This window comes from Perognathus longimembris, chromosome 1 (genome assembly GCF_023159225.1).
Source record: "Perognathus longimembris pacificus isolate PPM17 chromosome 1, ASM2315922v1, whole genome shotgun sequence".
Taxonomy (NCBI): Eukaryota; Metazoa; Chordata; class Mammalia; order Rodentia; family Heteromyidae; genus Perognathus; species Perognathus longimembris.
In genome coordinates, this window is record NC_063161.1 from 147,119,817 (window position 1) to 147,134,750 (window position 14,934).

Sequence of the window (14,934 nt, forward strand, 5' to 3'; positions counted from 1 at the left end):
AGGATAGATAGATAGGTAGATAGATTAGATAGATAGATAGATAGATAGATAGATAGATAGATAGATAGATAGATAGATAGATAGATAGATAGATAGATAGATAGATAGATAGATACATACATACATACATACATACATAAACAGACAGGCAGATACATATAATTAGTGGCTAAGGTATGCTAGTTCTTTATTTCTTTGTCCCCAGCTAGTTTCCAAGAATATGCCCTCCATCCTTTGGAACAGGGAGAAGAGAGGCAACAGGGATTTGTGTCCTCAGAAGCCAACCTCCCTATTTCCTGAACTACCCAGGATTATGGTGCATATGGGCTGTGCTCGCCATCATCCAGCCAGCAGAAGGCACACTCTTCCTTTCACCTGGAAGTGGCCTGTCTATCCTCTGTCCTGATGGCCTTTTGAATGCGTCTTTCTCCTGCGCGGTCACTCCTGATGCACTGAAGCCAACACACAAAAAATGTGCATGTTCCATGAGTGGAGGTTTGGAGCCATAAGAAGGGATTTTTTTTTCCAGTAGAGGAACCCACATCTAACTTATCTTTGAGTGGACATTTCTTAGAACAGTGTTTGACAAGTGGCATGTAACTAGTAAAGCAGTTTTAAATGAAGGGACACAATGACAAATCCTTTCAGTCCAACCCCTGAAGAGTACTAAATCAGATGTTATCCAATGAAAACAAAACACAGAAAGCACCATGTCCCCACCCAATGCTTCCTAATGGTGCTTTTAAATCTGCCCTGAGACTTTTGGGCCATATCACCAGGGCATCTGTGCTTAATATTTACAATATTGAATAGCAACTTCTATCCAATATCTCTCCTGATGTTGCAGGAAGAGATCCCCGAGGTCCTGGAGGTTCCATTCCATAGATCTGTGCCCTTGGACAAACTTATTACTCTCTGTAGGATTTATTCTCTTCATTTGAGAAAGATAAGGAAAACAGCAAGAATGATTTTAATGCCAAGAAATTAGCTGCTGAGTGGAAATGACTTCGAGAGTGGTTGGTATTCAATTCCATGGCAGTCTGTATGCATGTATAGATGTTCTAGAGGTCAGCACCCTCCCCTTGGTACAGATGAAGAAGAAGAGAACAGTAAACAAGTATTTGGTTCAAGGTGAACATAGCCCTGAAAATAGAATCCTCAAGTTCACACTCCAGGTTCTGTGTTTCATTTCCTGTGACTTTTCTTCTTAACAGTTTGATATTCTGTTTGACTTCTGAGTGTGTTTATTCATACAGTCAACATCATCAAACGATTTTACGCCCATTCTGGTGTTGAGCTATGCATTTGGCAGGTTATAAATGAGACCTATAACACCTGGCCATAGAATGTACAATCTTGAACAGAAGATGGCATTAAATAAGTAAATGCACCAACACATACATGATTACAAATATGAGGAAGTTCTCCAGATAGAATAATAAGCTGCTTTTACTACTCAAGAGCCTCCTCTTTTGTCCCTTCTCCTCCCCCCTCCCCCCTTCTTGGCATTTCCTCCCCTCCCCTCCCCTCCCCACATTTCCCTCTGGTGTTCATCGTAAAACAAACATGGTCTGTCAATTTCCGAGACAAAAAACAGGTTGAACTGTTTTCACTTGGAACAAATACTCTAGAAAATAATGTTTAAAAAACTAAGAAATATAAAGGACATTTGGCTTATACTGTTTTCAAACTCAGTTATTTTTTCTGGGATACTAATACTGTTTGCTAACAAGAGGATAATGTAAGGGGGGTATGAGGGACGAGGTAACAACCAGTACAAGAAATGTATCCAATGCCTAACGTATGAAACTGTAACCACTCTGTACATCAGCTTGATAATAAAAATTTGGAAAAAAAAGAAGATAATGTATTTTTTTGAAAAATTACTTATTTCTTGTCAAAGTGATGTACAGAGGGGTTACAGTTTCATTCATAAGGCAGTGGGTACATTTCTTGCACAATTTGTTACCTCCTCCCTCTCAATTCACTCCCTTTCCCTCCCCCTCTCCCTCTCCCCACGTGACTTGTTCAGTTGGTTTATACCAAATTGTTTTGCAAGTATTGCTTTTGGAGTCATTTGTCTTTTTATCCTTTGTCTCTTGATTTTGATATTCCCTTTCCCTTCCCTAGTACTAATACCAATATATACAGTATCCAAGGTACTCAGACGAGATACAGTGATAGTGTGGGGACAACCACAGGAAGGGGATACAAGAGGATCATCAACAAAAACAAGCTATGGTTTCACATGGCATGTTGAAAGTAATTACAACAGTGATATAACACTCATTTCCATAACATTGACTTCATTTCACCTCACCCCAGTAGGAATGTTCATTATCAGGAAAACTAATAATAACAAATGCTGGAGGGGATATGGCCAAAAGGAAACCCTAATACATTGTTTATGGGAATGTAAACTTGTTCAGCCACTCTGGAAAGCAGTGTGGAGATTCCTCAGAAGGCTAAACATAGAGCTCCCCTATGACCCAGCAGCCCCACTCTTGGGCATCTGCCCAAAAGACCACAAACAAAATCACAGTAATGCCACCAGCACAACAATGTTCATTGCAGCACAATTTGTCATAGGTAGAATATGGAACCAACCCAGATGCCCCTCAGGAGACGAGTGGATCAGGAAAATGTGGTACATATACACAATGGAATTTTATGTCTCTATCAGAAAGAATGGCATTGCCCCATTTGTAAGGAAATGGAAGGACTTCGAAAAAATTATACTAAGTGAAGTGAGCCAGACCCAAAGAAATATGGACTCTAGTTTCCCTCATAGGGAATAATTAGTACAGATTTAGGCTAGTCACAGCCGAAGAGAATATTTTGAAGGTATACTTTCAAGTATATACTCATGGTTTACATTACAGGAACAGGCATTAGCAGAGGTCCTATAAAAGAACAAACAAAACTCACATCATTTTGGTTTTACAAAGAACCAATCAACTCATTCTCTTCCTTGTTGCCCTACTGTGAGAGTGAAAGGGAGAGAGAGAAAGAGAAACAGTGAATAAGAGAAAGAAAGTGCTAGGGGGGGGGGGGAGTGCAGCATGGTATTTAATGAAAGAAATACAGGGAGAGGAAGCCAATATTCATGTTTCCACTCTGTCCCTAACTCGCCATGTGCTAACAATCCAGTTACATGGGCTTCGGTTCTTAAGCCATAAAAATGTGGATAACGATCTCATAGAAATGTGGGAGGTAATATATGTAAATTAAATTTCTGTTGTTTCAAATTACTCACTTTTAATGTAAATGAGGCAATCTATGTAAAGTGTTTAAAACACTACCTGACACATAATAAATGCCTACTAACTGTGAGTATTCGCAGACCATTACTACCTACACATAGTTGATAATCCTATTGTGAATAAAGGAGAATATTTCCTTGTTCAAATATGGTCTGGAAAAAAAAATACAGTAACTAAAGCTCCTGCTCAAAGCTATGTATTAGCCCTGGATATCACAGCACAGACAAAAGCCCCTTTCTGTGACTCATTTCTACTTTCCTAATTGCCTGCTCCTGCTCTGGAGCTCAGCCAGGAGTCAGGCTTTAGCCATGCCACAGATACGGCCATGTCCGATCGTGCATGGGCATAAACAAGAACACACAGCTCCTGGTGCCTGTGAGGACTGCAGAGAAATGGCATTAAAAGTGAGTGATTTGAAACAACTGAAATTTAATTAAAAACAAAATTAAAAGTTGTTCCAAGCCTGGTGCTTCAGCCAGCAAGACTCAGAGGAAATTACTAAGTGCCACTAATAGCTGGATCCAATTCACCAGCCTCTGTGCAGAGACTGTCTGAGCAAAGAAGATGCATACCTTTTAGATGAAACAATTAAAGATCACTTCTGAGAAATAGTCATGGACAGTATCCCAAGGCATAAAGGACCATTAGTTGCTCGTGTGCTTCTTTTCGACTTCCTTTCCATTACAGCGAAATACTCTGAGATTCCCCAAGTAGCATTTTTCTATGGCAACATAGAAGGGCATTTGTTTGGAAACGTAGGCCTAAACAAGTGGGAGATGGGGGGGTGGGGTGGGGGACCTTTCACTCACTGCCTGAAATTCCACTTCCTCAACTTATTCATCCTTTGACACATCAAACACTCAAGTTTTGGGCTTATGATCATTCTCCAAATTATGGGCCTCACAGAAGGGTGAATAAACTTGCTGCAGGAATGCAAAGGGTCGGGGACTAAAGAATAGCACTGTTTCTGAGACACAACTCTTAAGAGGTTAAGTCTGAGCTACCCCTAACTCTCAAGACAACTGGAGGTATCAACAGAATACATAAAAATGTAGTCACTAGGCAAACACATTGTATCAAGATGAAATAGGGTCATATAGGTCAAACACCTAGTATACTGTCTAGCACTCAGAAATGACTTTTATCTGTTGTTTTAATCACCTACAATTATGTTTCTTGGCATTCTAGTCACAAGTTGCCCTTGGGTAGGGAGAAAGACAGGGATGAAAAAGGAACTAGACAAAAGGGCTCCAAACACCAACATGGTGCCTTCATGATGAGTTTGGAAAACCCAGTTTGCAGCAACTATGATAGTGTTGTCTATATGGATATCACGGGGTTTAAGCATGAGAGGAGAAGTGGAACCAAGTGTCCGGAATGCTGATGCAGCAGTTATTATGCAGAGGGAGGAGAGGGTAACGCTGATCCCCATTGCACAAACCTGTCTCAATCCATGCTTGGATGATTTCTTTGAGGAGAGATCTGTTCCAGCCAAACCTTTCCTTTCCCCTTGTCTTGCCATTTGCTCCCCTTCCCTTAACCCTCTTTCTTCTTCCCTTTCTTCCTTTCTCTTTCTTCTTTAATTCTCTTCTTTTTCTTTCATTTCCTTCCGTCCTTCCCTCCCTCCTTCCCTCCCTTCCTCCCTCCCTTCTTCCCTTTCTCTCTTGGGGCTTGAACTCAGGGCCTGTGGGCTGACCTTTAGCTTTTTCCCTCAAGGCTGGTGCTCTACCACCTGAACCACAGCTCTACTTCTGACTTTTTGGTGGTTAGTTGGAGATAAGAGTTTTACAGACTTTCTTGCCTGAGCTGGCTTCAAACCACAATCCTCAGTTTCATCCTTCTGAGTAGCCAGGATTACAGTTGTGAGACACCAGTGCCCAGCTTTATGCTTCACACATCCTCTGTTTTCCTCCTGGATCTTCTGAAATCCATTGTGCTAATAATGCCCATCTCTGTCTTCTACCCTGATTTTCATGGGGCTTTGGAACCATGTTTGCTGGGCTCGACTGGTTTTAAGGAGTCTATCTAGTTGCCAGATGATGTGACCTAATTTGGGGGTTTTAAAATAAAATCGTAAGACAATCATCACCATAACAATACTAAAGAGTTCAGGATTGTCTTGTGAACTCTTGTTGGTTTTGATGTTGTTGGTGCTGGAGTTTGAACTCAAGGCCTCATTCTTGACTGGACAGTTCTCTAGTTTCTTTTGTTAATTTTTATTAGAGTCTCACTCTTTGCCAAGGCCAATTTGGACTATGATCCTCTTATTTATATTTCCCAGGAATCTGGATGCCAGGCATGTACCACCAAATCTAGCCTTCGATTAGTTGGGATGAAGTCTCTAGAACATTTTACCCATGTTGGCTTCACAGCATCAGTTTCCCATTGCTCAGTCTTCTGCGTAGGATGATGGGTATAAGCCACCATTTCTGGCTTCCTTTAGTGGTTTTTCTACTAGGGTATCAACCCATTTGCTCGGGGCCAGCCTCAGACTATGATCCTCACATTCACCACCACCATGCACACATGGCCTGTTGTTTGAGATGAGCTCTCCCTCATTTTTACTCCGCACTTGACCTTGAACCATGATCCTACCAATCTCTGCTTTCTGAGCACCGGACACTGCAAGCATGAGCCACTTTAACTGGTGAGGTTTCTTGCTGTTATTGTTGGTCCACAATCTTCTTGAGTGAAGAATGGATCGTCATATGCAGAGCTTCACTCTGTGTTGGGTACTGTGTTGGGTAAATGTTTTTGAAAGGGGTGTATAGTTCGCTCAAGAGATGACAGCATGTTACAACAGAGCATCATCAAGGTTGAGGTGAAAACACATGGGGATCTTTGGGAGCTCAGAGCAGGGATACGCATCTGTTCTCCAAAGCCACATGGTCACGCTGAAGCACTAGGAGACAGGTGATATGGCAGGGCTGGGAGAGGGGGGAGGGGGTACCGAAGAAAAGGATTTGCCAAGGAGCACAAGGGAACCTGGGCCTGTTGAAAACATCCATTACGTGAATGGCTGGAGTGTGAGATGCTTTCGATGCGGAACAGGCTAAGAGATGGCTGAAAATAGTTTCCGGCTCTAACAGTCTATAATTTAGAAAACTGCCAAGCTAGCTTCCTGGCAATATGCCCACTGCAAGCCTTCACCTCTGTGCCCACGCTCTCCCTTGGAAGGTGGGAGAAGGTGCCACTTTTAATTGATTACATATTTCAAAAATGACACCAGCTTCCATCCCCAAGTCCCCTGGTTTGGGTTTCCAAGGCCAATCTGGCACTGTGCATGTGAACACTGCATTGGCATCTTTGCAATTAATAGCCATCCCTGAAAGTTTCACACTCGTGGTTCATGTTGGCACCTTGAGTGGGTGTTGCAGACTATCATTCTGCCTGTTGTCCATCCTGGCCTAAATCCTGGGGTGAGACATTGCCTTTGGTCTCCTCTATCCTTCCTCCTCCTCCTCCTCCTCATCTGCTTCTTCCTCCTTCCTCCACCCCTGTCATCTCTCCCACAAATCCTTCTTATTCAGAAGATGGTGCATGAGTAGAATTGCCATTATGGATAACACTTGAGTGTTTACCATCCACCAGGCCTCTGTGGTTAACAACCATCATTCAATCCTCTAAATTCTGGAGCACTGGCATCCTCCCATTTCTGAAAATAAAGCTAAGTCCAGGTTTGATCCCACAGACTTTAGCTCTTTACCACCCCTCACAACTCTGAAAAAGGGAGATAATATAATCTAGCTTCCTCCTCCTCCATTGGCCTTGATATATTAATGTCTGTGGTTAGCAGCTTGGGGCCACGAGCAGGCAGATGGTACATTCTCTGCCAATCTTGCCCCAACTAAGCCTCTTAACTGCAGTCAACAGTGACATTTCCTTGGTTCCAGCTTGAAAGGGACTCTCTCATCTTCATTTTCACTGCTAACATCCGGTTCAGGCATTTAGGTGCCCTTTAGAGGCTTCAAAGCAGCATTGGCAAGGACTTTGACATACTGAGTACTGAATATGTACCAGGAAAGATTGTCCTTCAAAGGGGGTTTACGGTGCTGTCCCCATGTCACAGATGAACAAACAGAGGCTCAGATAGAATAAATAACGAGTGGGAATCGATACAGTTGGAAATATTTAGACATAGATACGAAACCCAGGGTGTGTGATTTTATAACCTAGTCTTAAACAAATTACACATGGAACAAGTCACTGCCAATGTGTGCTGAGTGCAAAACAAGGAGAGCCAACTTACCCCAGCAGGGGTGGTGATGATGATGATGATGATGATGATGATGATGATGATGATAATGAAAAGTAATACTGCAGAGCATTTCCTATTTGTCAAGTGTCCTGCCAACTACAGAAATTCTCTCCTCGAAGCCTCACAATGGTACAGATGCAGGAATAAGTCAGAAGGGTGAGGAAGGTAATACTTGTGCCATAGGGTGGGATATGATTGCATAGAGACCAGGATTGAACCCAGATGTGTCCCATTCTTACAGCATGAACTCTGAATTACCCAACTTCATTGGCTTTTGTAAAAATCAAAGGCAATCCCAAAAGTCCTTTAAAAATAAAATCCTTTGATAGTGCTACAATACTCACCCACTTCCACGATGCAAGCTCAACACAGGAACTGATGTAGAATGCTTCGCTAGTATGTGCCAGGGTCTGGGTTCAAGTCTCAAAACTACAAACTATTGTTTTTATGCCTGTAATAGGGCTTGAACTCACAGCCTGTGTGCTGTTCTTTAGGTTTTTTTTTTTTTTTTTGCTCCAGAGATGGAGCTATACCACTTGAGTCACATCTCCACTCACTTCTGATTTTTTTTTTTGGCTAGATAACTGGAAATGCGAGCTAGATAACTGGAAATGCGAGCCGTGGACTTTTCTGCCTGAGTTTGCTTGGAACCGTGATCCTCAGTTGGTAGCCTCCTGAGTACTCAGGATTCCAGTCATGAGACACCATTGTATGGATACAAACCTAAATTTCTAAAAATAAATAAAAGAAATCCCAAGAGAGAGAGAGAGAGAGAGAGAGAGAGAGAGAGAGAGAGAGAGAGAGAGAGAGAGATTCTGTCCCTTCTGATGAACCTCCCTTGAATCCCATTCATCCATTCATGACCCCATGGAACCCTAGCTGCTCTGCATTCTACTGCTCCTGCCTCACCTTTTTGCATGCCAGTCTCTTCACCTGGAAGACTGCCTACCTTGTCTCCACTCATTGAACATATCTCCAACATAAGGGCAAAAACATGTGTTCTTGATCCTTGCCATCCAGTTTCCTCAAGTAGAAGACCAAGAATCTGGAACCAACCCAGATGCCCCTCAGTAGATGAATGGATCAGGAAAATGTGGTACATATACACAATGGAATTTTATGCCTCTATCAGAAAGAATGACATTGCCCCATTTGTAAGGAAATGGAAGGACTTGGAAAAAATTATACTAAGTGAAGTGAGCCAGACCCAAAGAAACATGGACTCTATGGTCTCCCTTATTGGGAATAATTAGTACAGGTTTAGGCAAGTCATAGCAGAGCATCACAAGAGCCCAATAGCTATATCCTTATGAACACATAAGATGATGCTAAGTGAAATGAACTCCATGTTATGGAAACAATTGTTATATCACAGTTGTAACTACTTTCAACGTCCCATCTGTATCTGTAGCTTCTATTATTGATGATGTTCTTGTATCACCTTCCAGTGGTTGTATCTACACTATCTCTGTAATCTTATCTGAGTATATTGAAAACCGTGTATAATGGTATTAGAAGTAGAAAATTGAAAGGGAATACCAAAATTGAGAGACACAGGGTAAAAAAAAAGACAAACAACTACAAAAGCAATACTTGCAAAACTGTTTGGTGTAAGTGAACTGAACACCTGGGGGGGGGGGAGGGAAAGGGGGAGGAGGGAGGGGGGTATGAGGGACAAGGTAACAAACAGTACAAGAAATGTATCCAATGCCTAACGAATGAAACTGTAACATCAGTTTGATAATAAAAATTTGAAAAAAAAATAAAATAAAAGTAATGGATATTTGGACCTTAATAATAAAAATGAAAATAACTACAAAAAAAAGACCAAAGCAAGCGTTCCCCCCAACTTTATTGAGATTTGCCCAGTGTAAATACCCTAGGCTTTTCTGGCAACCACACAGCCTCATGTTCTGTCCCCTCCAGCTATAGGTAATGATCTACCATTGAAGAGTCTTTTCCTGTCCTGCTGCCATAACTTTTAATTAATGAACTAGCTCTTTAATGCTGATCATGATCATTTCTTTTCTTTTCTTTTCTTTTCTTTTTTTTTTTTTGGATAAGGATAGTACTCTACCACTAGAGACACAGCTCCACTTCTGGCTTTATGGAGGTTAGTGGGAGATAAGAGTCTTATGGGCTTTCCTGCCTAGAATGGCTTTGAGCCACAATCCTCGGATTGCAGCCTCCTCAGTAGCTAAGATTACAGGCACAAGCCACTGGTGCCCTGCCTTTCCATCACTTTAAATACCAAGGGTGACATATTTCAGGGTGTGATTCATTTTTGCTGACCATCTATCTATGCTTGGTTATTTTTACACCATTCTCTGTTTTATCCTTGCCACTATCCTATGAAAGATGAGCTTATTGCTTTACTTTTATTGATGGTGTGATAGGTGGATCAGAGAAGCGGGTGGTTCACCCAACATCCATCATTAGTGAGTAGAAGCATATAGATTTGAACTTGAAGTTTTCGGCTTCTAAATATCATGTTCCTCCCTCCACCTCACCCATCTCCAATTCTGATTGCATCTGAGCATGTCCCAGAATTTGATTTCTGGCTCTGGGGCAGATGCTCTGCAAATGTCAGCTTACAATCTGGAAGTATGGACTCATGAATAAAGTTCAAATGCAAGACAGGGTTGGAGCAGAGAAAAGGGAGAATACAGAAAGAATTCATGGTGGTGAAGGCCTTGGGGGGCCACTGCAGCTGAGGTTGAAATTCCCATGCTATTCCCAGAGATTCAGAAAGTTGCCAACATCTTCTGGAAACCCCAAGGCTGTGCAGCTGCAGATATATTTGGCTTAGATAATCCAGAGGGACATTTGGGGGAGGAAATCAAAATAGCAAAGCTTTGCTGAATACCAGGGTGGGATGGGGTGAGCAGGATGCACAGGTTTTAATTATTCCTCCCATCTTTTCATTTCCCCTTGGAATACAATGCATTTTCTTCTGCTTATATTCTGGCTGGCAACTGGTCATGTTCAAGGTCCCTTGGCATCTAGGTCTGAGAGTGAGAGATGAGGGTATATCTTTCCCACCAAAGCCTGGGCTTTCCAATACTTTCTTTTCCATCCAGACAGGCTTGGGAGTTTGCATTCCCTGCAGAAGCTTGGCTGTGATCCTTCTAAGCTTTCTTCAAATGGCAAGTTGTGGGATGTGGAAAGTTTGCTCAGCTGCCTCTGCTCCCAGTATCCTTATTCAAGGGCTGCTTGTCACAGATCGACCCTCATCATTACACAGAGAGGAAGAGGGACACCCACATGACATTAAAAGGAGGTCTCATCCAGCAGGGAATAAGTTACAGGGGAATTTATTTAACGGACACATAATTGTCCTCCCTATTCATGTGATGTTTTGACTCGTATGCAATATACAGTGGCCAAATCAGAGCCAACAGCAAACCCTTCACCTCAAATGTTTATCATTTCTTTGTGTTGAGGACACCTAACATCGTCTCTTGGGGTTGTTATAAAAAAAAAAAGAAACAACTAATCATTTGCTGTAGTCACCAAGATAGGTATAAAATGCCAGAATTTTATCCTCCTACCTAGTTACATTTTGGTAGCCATTAAATAGTTTTCTATTCTCCTACTTCCTGCCCTTCCCAGACACTGGCGACCCTCTGTCCATTTCCACGAGATGAACTATGTTTAGCTTCTCCACATCAAGAACATATATTTTTCTTTCTGTGCCCGGCTTATTTCACATAATGGCCCACAGGCTTTTATCCTTAGCATTTCTCCCTCCATTTAAGAAGCTACTGGGCAGGAAGAAATTTTAAGTGGCATCCTGGTTCTCACCTATGTTCTACAATGAGGAAACAGAGGCCGGGAGTAGTTAAGATTTTCACAAGTCATAGTGAATTCACAACAGAGTCAGACCTGATTTTATGTTCATTACACTCTCATCTTTCATGATCTGTGGGGACTAATTTGAAATAGTTCTGATCAATCTCTTTCTGATCAAATGACATTGGAATGGTCACATAACCGTCCTGGGTTCACATAACCTTTAAACTATCACATGTCCTTTATTTATTTATCTGTTTATTTATTCATCTATTTTGCCAGTCATGGGGCTTGAACTCAGGGCCTGGGCTCTGTCCCTGAACCTCTCTGTGCTCTACCATGTGGGCTACATTGCCAGTTCTGGCTTTTTCTGTTTGTGTGGTACTGAGGAATTGAACCTAAGGCTTTATGCACTCTACATAAGCTACATTCCCAGCCCCACACATTCTTTAAAATAAGGATAATCACAGCATCTGATTCATGAAGTAACAGGATTAAATGAGTTAATACCTTGCAAAGCTCTTAGCATAAATATTATCTGTGGCACTTAACAGTGGTGTAAATGTTTCCATCAGTAGTGCTGTTAGCACTGCAACTACTGGGAGGGTTCTGCCACAGGTCTGTGCAGTAGGAAGTGTCCAGGCACAAACCCTGGGGCCAACTGGTGGCCAACCACAATCCACCTCCAAGTCAACAACAGCAGCTGTAAGATCTAGTTCACCAAGCATATGCTCAAGGCATTGTCTCCTTAGCACACACTTATATCCAGCATGGAGTGCATGGCAGCCTACATGTGTATCTCAACCCTGCCTAATAAAATATAATGATAAATCCCACTACTCTGAACTTTATCTTTTACTTTTCACATGGCTAAAAGCAAACAGAGGTTTTGTGGTTGTGTGTGCATGTGTGTGTGTCCTGGGATTTGAACACAGGGACTGAATGCTGTCCTTGAGTTTTTCGTTTTTGTTTTCTCAATGCTAGCCTTTTACCACTTTCGCAACAGCTCTGCTTCTGGCTTTTTGGTAGTTCATTGGGGATAAGACTCTCATGGATTTTCTGGCCTGAGCTGGCTTTAAACCTTGATCCTCAGATCTCAGCCTGTTAAGTAACTAGAATTTTAAGTGTGAATCACCAGGCCCAGCCTCAGCAATTGGGTTTTACCATCCCTTCATTGCCAGTACCTCAGCATATCAAAGAGATAATAAGCAAATAATTGGTGGCCATAGGAAGGCTCGGATAAAGCAGAGAAAGAAAGGGGAAAAATCCAGACAGTTCTAAGGGTAAGGGAAGAGTATTACTAATAAATTTTTAATATTTGGCCTCTTTGTTCTGGCTAAGAGTGGCCAATCTCTTTAACAAGGTTCTTTTTGTTTACCCAGCTTTATTCACTAAGACCTTATCCCAACACTTAGGTTGTCTTTATAAATAATAAATCTATGAACAAATAGTAAGAGAAAGCACAACCTTCTCAATTGTGGATACTCCCACAGTTGGAAAAATACATACAGAACTATCAGCTTATCAACACTTTTTCAAGGCAAGGGAGGTAGTGTTATTTTTGGATGGGGCAACTGGAGAGCTCAGAGAGATGTCAGGGCCTGGGCATTGTCCCTGAGCTTTTCTGCTCAAGGCTAGCTCTTTGCCACAGCACAACTTCTGGTTTTTAGGTGATTAATTGAAGATAAGAATCTCATGGACTTTTCTTCCCTGGGCTGGCTTTGAACTATGATCCTCAGGTCTCAGCCTCCTGAGTAGTTAGGATTACAGGCATGAGCCACTAGCACCCAGCTCAATAGATGTTTAAATATATACAATGTCATACAAGTAGAAAGCAGATTTGGCTCTGGAACCCAAACCTCACGTGCACTGACATAATGTCCAATCCTACACCATTTTGCAAACATCAAGCCCAAAATAACTGAACATTTAACTCTGTAGGCTTGAGTTCCATCTAATCAAACTTGCACTCTTTGCTTTCTATCTAAGAGGCACAGTAGCCTTCTGCTTGCAACATAATGCAATCACTAATGAGGGAAAATTGCGTTTCACTAGCCCTTGCAGCCATCTTCTGCCCCCAGTTCCCAGCAACATATTTTTGGACTCAACCTGCTATCAAAACACAGAAATTAGTCTCCAATTTTGGACGTCAAACTCAGTTATCTCTTTTGTTAAGAAGAGAAATTAGGGGGCTGGGGATATAGCCTAGTGGCAAGAGTGCCTGCCTCGGATACACGAGGCCCTAGGTTCGATTCCCCAGCACCACATATACAGAAAACGGCCAGAAGCGGCGCTGTGGCTCAAGTGGCAGAGTGCTAGCCTTGAGCGGGAAGAAGCCAGGGACAGTGCTCAGGCCCTGAGTCCAAGGCCCACGACTGGCCAAAAAAAAAACAAAACAAAAAAAAAAAAAAAAAAAAAAAAAAAAAAAAAAGAAGAGAAATTAGTAACAATTCATTCTGGTTGGAAGCCAAGCTAACATCTTAGCACAAAATGCCATTAAGAAATCTCAATCCCAGCGGCTTTCGTGCTATCTATGAAAGCATGAGCATATTCAGCTTCTCAGAATAACTTTCTGGGGTTTGTTCTCTTCCAGGCCTCTTGTTTGGCTGAACGTGGGAATCAGTTACTATTTAAAGATGAAATGGCTTGCAGTATGTTATCCTTCCACAGTCCTGTGGATTTACACTTCCCTAACACTTAGCAAACAAACAAACAACAATAACAACAAAACAACTAGAGTCCACTTTCCTGGCTCTCTGGAGCATTCAGCAACCAGGCTGACCTACTGCTGAGCACCATACTCATTAAGTACAAGAAGAAGGAAAAGGGAATAAAAAAGTTTTTGCAGTGTATAATTATGTTACCAGTTTCATTACAGATCTCATTTTAATTCTGACTGAAACCTAGCCTTGCCTTCTCCACATACTCTCACACGTATAGTTATTAAGTCTGGGTTGGAGTTCAAACTATTCTTCTTGGTTTCAGCATATTAATATGGTTTATTGGTATTTCATTGCCGCCTCGCCCACAGGCATTTTTCTGAATCCTCAGCTCAATTTATATTTTCCCTTCTTCCTGGCCTCTGGGATGACGTTTGTTTCATGTTAACGCTGCAGGAGGAGCCTGGGTGTAATTGGAGTTTCTTATCTTTGGGGATGGGAACAAACCCCTCAGGGAAGGAGATGATCATGGAGGAAGGGGGCAGCATCAGATTTCTTGTAGTGTCTTAACGGGTGCATCTTCTTAGGGCATCTGGGTTCACCTGCCAGCCCTTCTTCCCTCCCGCTCTTCATTTTTTCACAGGTATAATTTATTGTCTGTCTACAGACTAAACTTTCATTAGGTATTATAGGAGGGGAGAGCATGAATTCCCTGTGGCCCTTGCCCTGGAAGAAATGCAAATCTACCCATTATAATTGCTTCTTTTTTTGCTCATTGACAAATACTCTGTATGTGTGTGTGTGTGTGTGTGTGTGTGTGAGAGAGAGAGAGAGAGAGAGAGAGAGAGAGAAAGAGAGAGAGAGAGAGAGTGCTCTTTTTAAAGTCACTGTCCTAGGGGCTGAATACAATTATACAAAGCAAGCAGATATGATGTCTAGTCTTATGAATATTGTCATCTAG

General features: G+C 42.0%; 1 protein-coding gene across 3 annotated transcripts in view; it reads right to left on the minus strand.

Moving 5' to 3' along the window:
• The window catches only part of Astn2 (astrotactin 2), an 861,877-nt gene that overhangs the window by 486,106 nt on the left and 360,837 nt on the right, over positions 1–14,934 (minus strand). The gene's annotated exons all lie outside the window — the stretch shown is intronic.